General features: G+C 39.1%; 1 protein-coding gene across 1 annotated transcript in view; it reads right to left on the reverse strand.

Annotated features, from left to right (window-relative positions):
* LOC138019638 (secreted frizzled-related protein 3-like) overlaps window positions 1-7,500 on the reverse strand; it is an 18,276-nt gene that overhangs the window by 7,834 nt on the left and 2,942 nt on the right. The gene's annotated exons all lie outside the window — the stretch shown is intronic.

Below are 7,500 nucleotides of genomic sequence, written 5' to 3' on the forward strand. Positions count from 1 at the left end.
ACAAGCGAAAAAGGTCTATTAGAGTTGAATTCGGTTGGGCTCACCTCGACGGTGAAGTACGCCGGATTTGAACATTCTCATCGAGAGTTCCCTTGATGGAAGGATTTACAACTCACCGTTATTAACTCTATATACAAGTTAATTGAACCACAAAACAAGATACTCGAGAAAACAAAAGTAGGCTTAAATTCAGAAGACCCGACCACTCCAAAACAATTGCAGCTACCTGTCTACGCAGCTGCTCTGTTATAATGCACACACGCGCAACTGTGGCAGCGAGGCTGCGTGGCTCTTATGTTGCCGGTAAAATCCGTTCTCAGGTTGAATCCGTTTTTACCTAGGTTAAATTGGTGATCCTAATTTTACCTCGATTGCATACGCACTCAGATGAACTGAAGAAACTTTTTTTTCCAGCCTAAATGAAGCCTACAGGGTTAGGGTTAGATAGACGTGGATATCAGTTTACTTATCAAAAGTAAATAATGAAAAGAACTGTGTTGGGTTGTATGAGCATGTTCGCCGTTGTAGTGTAGTGGCGAAGGCACAAGACTATAGATTTGGAGGGTCCAAGTTCGAGTAGCTGCGTAGCCGTGTAGCCACGGTAACTACGCAACCACGTAGCAACCTAGCCACAGTTTACGCGTTTCACGTTAACAGATTTCTCGCTCACTCACTTAACATCATAGTAGTGACTCAGCCGCACAGCCGGGAACGAGGAGGCTTTGCTTCGAGTGGCCGGTTATTCTGCGATCATGGAACAATTTATATAAAAGCATGATATTTTTCATGAGTTAAACCCTTAATACTTTGTACTGATCCTACACGATCTCCTTCCCTCGACAGAGGGAACACTAAATGCCTAGCCAAACGGATCCAACATCATCCAACATTGTTGGACGATGTTGAAAAGTGCCGAACGAGGTGGCCAAACGAATGCAACATGTTGGATCCAACATGGATCATAATCTACCCAGTATGTTTAGAAAACAAATTCTCGCCATGTTGGTTTGACCAAAAAATAGTGGGGTGAGACCTGAATGACTGTGTGTGAAATGAGACTGTCTCGTTATTTCATGAGACTGGAGGTTCATTTTAAGTTCAAACAGGATGTCACTTGTCCGCTTCTCCGATATCAATAATCTGGTCCAGGTTCGGTAACTCTTCATATCCATACTTTGCGAAGTGGCGTAGAGTAATCTCTAGTAAGTGAGCATTCGAAAGAAGCTGTCAACAAGTTGATATAAGTTCACTCTTGCTTGCGTCAGGCACCGCTTACAAATTCCATTCTATAGTTGAACGGACAGGAACTAGACTAGCATTTTCGCTTATTGTTGAGTAGAAAAGGTCGCTTAACGGAAGTGCATCCTCTCAATACGCAAACCTTATTGCTCACAATTGTTCGTGTCTCTGCGAGGCACGCTCTTCTCTTTTGTCGCTTCAATCCGGCTTATGCGTTCAAAGGCCAGCGCTTTTCAGAAATGGGAGCGGGCCAATTAAGTATGTGCATTACATCCACGTTAGTAAAAATTTATGATTCCTTTTCTTTTTCAGACGGTGGGTACTCCGCAGACAGAATAATGAAGGTGTTCTTTGATGATAACCAGGAATACGCTTGAAAGAAGTAAGAGGCGTCAGTGAAACGAAAGATTACTGATAACTAAAAAAATAAGATGTATATGCATTTCGCCGGTAAAATTATAAAATAGTAAAAAGTAAAAACTGTTAAAATGTTTGACTAAACGTTTTCGATCTTGCGATCATCTTCAGAGTGATTAAATTGCATAAACCAACTGTTTTATATTCATCCATCACACGTAATATACATAGGCACGTGTACTTGTAATCAAGCTTACATTGGTGAAACGGCACGCAATCTGGAAGTACGTGTTAACGAACATTCCGATATAAACAAACAATCGGAACCGGCCAAAGATCTAAAGAAACACCCCGAACACAAATTCACATGGGACATTTTGACTTCGGCTCACTCATGGACAAAGAGAAAAATAAAAGAGGCATTTTACATCGCACACTTCAAACCAGTCCTAAATAAACAAGTCCAGTCATTCCACCTTACCCTATACCCCATGGGAACTGGTATTACGTAACCACAAATATAAAACAGTTGGTTTATGCAATTTAATCACTCTGAAGATGATCGAAAGATCGAAAATGTTTAGTCAAACATTTTAACAGTTTTTACCTTTTACCATTTTATAAAAAAATAAGGGACTTAACTTTGCGTGAACCCAGGATTACTCTACGGACAGGAAGACTAAATTTAAATTGTTGATTTAATTTTGATATCTTTGCCAACACAAAATTGACATATTTAATCTAACACGCTTCACACACACACACACAAACACTTTCTCTGTTTTCTCATTCTCTGTAATCTATATCACTGGTTTAAACTGTATACTGCGAGTATCTGAACCACTATGCATACACAGCATGTCATAAAGTGTCTATAACAGCCACGCATATGAGTCGGGGCCAATCAAAGCAAACAAGTGGAGCAACGGGCGGGGAGCCTGAGGCATTGTCGCCCCTCACTTGACCCCATTTGTAAGCCGGTAAATGATTCACGACTTAGATTTTCTTATTGGGGGTTGTTTAAGAGGAATATATTGCATAATCCCTGACCTTATAAACTGTATAAATATATCATGGGAATTAAGGCGGGGCGGATAAGCAATGAACGATGAAAAGGGAAAGACAGAATACATTGTGATTACTGCCCCCGATCTCATTAGGACACACGTTTCTCCTTAATTTGGCTATTCGCTAAATCCCTTCTACAACAAATCTATTTATACAATCACGCTTAACTAGTTCAAGTAAAACCATGCACAGTTCAAAAGCGCTGCCGCCGCACCGTGATACAATTCCGAATAGCAGGGAATTTCTATGCACAGCCCAATCTTCCCTAATTAACATTTCACTAAATCGCCACTTCGGTTTTTTGCAATTATATCACATTCAGTTGGTTGAACATCATACTTCCGTGCCGCAGATCGCGGCTTCACAACCCCTGAGGTCGGACCAACACTCCGGGTTTTAGAAATAACTGAGGAAAAAGTTTTGCCTTTGTAACTTCATTTGCAAATGGTTAGATTTTAATTTCAAGTCTTCTCGGGTAATGACTATTAGCCGTAGGCCCCGTATCACAATCTTTCGTGTTAAGAGAATTATAAACAGCCATGCATGAAACTGGTACGATGTGTTTGATATACAAACCATTTACAGTACCCGGTTATAGATTGCCATTTTCCTATTTCTAGCTTTTACAGACGCCTGGCAAACGTTTACACGGTGCAGCTGCCAGAGATATACATGTGTGTTTTTTATTAATTAAATCATCATAATTTACTTTAATTAAATAATGCTATAGCTTGCCTCTTGCCTCGGAGACCAATCAATTAAAAATAACTACTTTAAGTCTCGTAAAGGCTCGATAAAGCATTAAAATGCCGCTTTCAAGTTAACTCCAGATACAAAAACGTTATTTTCATATGCTACAAAACTCTGTCACTTCTAATTCACATTTTTATTTTTATTTATATGTAAAGTGTTCTGGGAGAGTTCCTAAGGATAGGGACGCATAAACAAGAAGAACAGGTCGTTCGACAATTGCTTTTTTTTTCATTCTAGTTTCCAACGTTGCCATTGTGTCATCCACAATTCACTTTCCGTGTCATTCAGCGCACTGAAAGATCCTTTACTCTGAAGAATAGACCAGTTTAGGAGGTGATCGAGTGGAAGAGACCACACACCCCCGTGTGAAAGGCCAATAAACAGATTTCATAAAACCGGCTTGTCTAGATGTCCTTACTAAATTTCACGTTAAATTATTCAGTGGATAATGCTTAAGACGACCACCTTGCAAGACTACCTTTAGCCGATTAAAAGATGGTAACTATTTGCCTGGAGACGGTTTATCGAATTATGTCTCGCTTTTCTCAAATTTGGCACGAGTAACAAGACTTAAAAAAAAAAAAACAACAACAACAACAACAACAACAAAAAGGCATTCTTGGCCCGGTTACACCGACCTCGGCCTTTAATATATCAGTGGTGTGTGCTGCAAATCTTTGTTTAGAGGCCCTAATCATGGCCTACTTCAGTAACGTATATGATGCAGTGTGTAATTATGAAAATGCGAAATCTTGACTAAATCGTAGACCGGATCAACGTGTTGAAGAAATTGTTTTCTCCAAGAAAACCTGTTAAGACAAATTAAGACTGAAAAAGAGCTTGTTTTCAACAAATTTTCATTTTCATTTTTTTTTGTAAGGCTTAGTCAGCCACTGAGCTGACCTCTGCATCATCTTCTGTTAATTGCAGATGCCCAATGCAGTTACCTTGATTCGATTATTTCCTGTTAGCATCACTGCTGTAAACATAACTTTGTGAAATGAATTGCAACATTCCGTTCCAAATCTCGTACTTCTTAATTTTTTCGTTTTAGAATATGCAGTCGGAGTTAATAACGATTAACCCTAGCTGTCTGCAGCTTTCATTTGAAACATGGAAGTCAACGTCTGTTCTCTCTAGATCCATCTTCTCCGATTTCTAAACATCTTTGATCATATCGTAAACTAGATGCTTCTGTGAAGCATACACTGGCTTGCCTGTGGTACGTGCTACAGAAAATCAGAAGGCACTGAATTGTGTGGTATTGAAATACAGCATTCCAGTCTCTGAAGAATAACAAATAAAAGAGAAGCGAGAAACATTGGCTTCTGGGCTGACATGTTGATAATTTTCAAGTTCCCTCACAACTTCTTTTCACCACAGGTGTGCCCTATGAGCATCCGAAAATTTTGTAATACTAAACTTCACTGAAGTCAAGCCCTGTTTCGCGGGGTTAGTGTTGGGATGGGAGACCAAAACAATAAACCCCTCATGGAAAACAGAAACATCTGACCGAAAATACTATTAACGCTAACAAATGCGAACTCAGCAAGGTACAGATTCTGTTAGCTTGCTTTATGCAAAACAAATATTGATGAAAAAGCAAATAAATATTGATACACAGTTTTCAGAAAGAGCAGAAGGAAGTTTCTCGGACGGTCGATCGAGAATAAAATATTTACGACATGAAAACAACATTAATTTTGAACCGTGAATATAGAATATAAAAAGTTACGATCAGTGACAAACATTTTGGGAGATTTTTGCAACGTTCAAGTAAATTGCAAAATCGAAAGTGACATGGCCGGAATTCAGCGGGCGTCGTGATTAAGTTACCGCGGCATGTTTACTCGCCAAACAGTGAAGCATCTGTGTCAAATGATGACAAGATACCGGGTTTTTGTAAGTTTCTTTTTCTGTCAAGTGTTATAAAGTTTGACAATGAAATGAGCGAAGTCAAAACAAAGATCACAATCGCCCAACTCTTGTTTATGCAAAGTCAAAATTTACTCTCCAAGACGCGTACGACGTTATTTATCACCAGGTAATTCCATCATTTTGGAAATAGCAGCTGCTTTATTATTCATCTGCGTCACAAGTTTTCACTGATTTTGGGCCTCATTTTGTTAAAACTCAAGCACGCTTCCAACAGGCCTGTGAACCCTTCCTGCTTACAGAGCAATACTAAAAAACTTCTCCCATATCACATTTGAACCTTAAGCTCGAAAATTCAATACACAACATGATATTATAATTCACAAAGGCAGAAAATACCACAGAATCCTTTTCCAGCGAAAATTTTATTGAAACAAACAACATATTTGCTCTTAGAGGCGAAAACCTCTTCCTATTTCATTGCGTGCGTGAAGACAAGAAACTCAATTGTGTCAAATTACCATGTACTTCAGGTAAATACTGCTCACTTTGATTTCGTCTCGACGGGCGATAGATTGTTGTCGAAGTCCAGTACTCGTCGCTTTTGAGATTCATGCCTAGTTTATCCAACTGACGTTCCATTATTGAGCTCCATAAGGGTATATTTTGTTTAAGGATCCACTAAAACGCCATTCGCGTTGCACGACTTTCGACGCCATTGCAGGCTAAGTTGATGATTCTACCGTGTCCACCAGAGAAATCTACGCAGTTCCACTACCCTCTCGATCCTAAGAAAATACGCGCAAAAGGCTCTATACACAAAGGCAACACTTACCAGGGGAGTGACAGGCAAAAAAGAAAACAAAAAAAAAAGAAAAAAAAAAAGAAAACAAACAAACTAAACGCAGACCTCGACTGGGTTTGCCCATAGGCAACCCAGTAAAAAGGTGGTTATTGGGTCAACGTCTGTTCTCTCTAGATCTGTGTTCTCCGATTCCTAGACATCTTTGATCATATCGCGAAAAAGATGTCTTTCATCATATCGTAAAAGAGGTGGTTATTGGGTCGACGTTTGTTCTCTCTCATGATCTGTGTTCTCCAATTTCTAGACATATTTGATCATTTCGTAGAAGAGGTGGTTATTGGTCAACGTGGTGGTTGGTAAATAATAATGTCTCAGCCTACAACCTAAGCACAACATCGCGAGAGAAACGAGTATACACGTTTTTACATTTTATCTTTGCTCGCTCGTAAAAAAAAAAAGTTGTTGTATAATGGCATGTTTGTGTCCTATGCTGTTGTTGTGTTTCGTTCCCATCCCGGTAGCGATTTGATTGCGTGCACACCTACTGCATTTCCCGAGCTGAAAAAAGCTTATAACTGCTTGACTGAAGCGATAACCTCGCAACGACAAGCATGAAATAAGCTTTATTACTTATAGGTGTTAACGTTTGGTTTCTGGAGCAAACCGAATGTTATTACTTAGTCGCCTAAGTGAAGTCGATTCAACTTGAAATACACTCTTTCCTTATAAGAACCTTTTTCGTAAGAACGTTGAGGCTGGGATTAACCAAAATTTTAAGAACGTATTAAGAACATTTCTGACAGGCTGAGAGTTAAGAACGTTTTGCCATTTGTAAAAAAAATCAAACCGTTAAATAAAAGTAAATTAATGTACATTAACCCTAATACTTAAGGGCCTTTTTTTGCATAACATAACAATAGTTTTGTTAATCTCTGCATGATACACATCTCAGTTTGTAATAATGAGCAGTTTTACTTATAATCGTTCCAAAATAACCTGAACGCCATCAAAGTCATCAGGTGAGACAAGTTGTGATGTAAATTTAAGAAACTTTTCAGCCTCACAACGCAAAAATATATAAGAACGTTTAGCCTCAGCTCCAACATTAGACTTTTTTATGAACCAAAAAAAAAAAAAAGAGAGAAGAGTTTATGGATGACGATTCCTCTCGTTTCTATAAGAATGTCTACTTGAAGTTTGAGGCTAAGGCTGCGCCGGGAAACGTTTTCAACATGTCATTAGAGTTGTGTAACGTTCGACTAGAAACTGACTCTCATCCTGGGCATGTTCTTAATATGTTCTTATCCCGAACGTTCTTATAAAAGAGGTCCTTACAAAAAAAAAGTGCATTGGTCTGCGGAGGTCGGGTTGCGCATGCAGTGTTTCCGAGACAAATGAAGAGG

Source organism: Montipora capricornis, chromosome 10 (assembly GCF_036669925.1).
Source record: "Montipora capricornis isolate CH-2021 chromosome 10, ASM3666992v2, whole genome shotgun sequence".
Taxonomy (NCBI): domain Eukaryota; kingdom Metazoa; phylum Cnidaria; class Anthozoa; order Scleractinia; family Acroporidae; genus Montipora; species Montipora capricornis.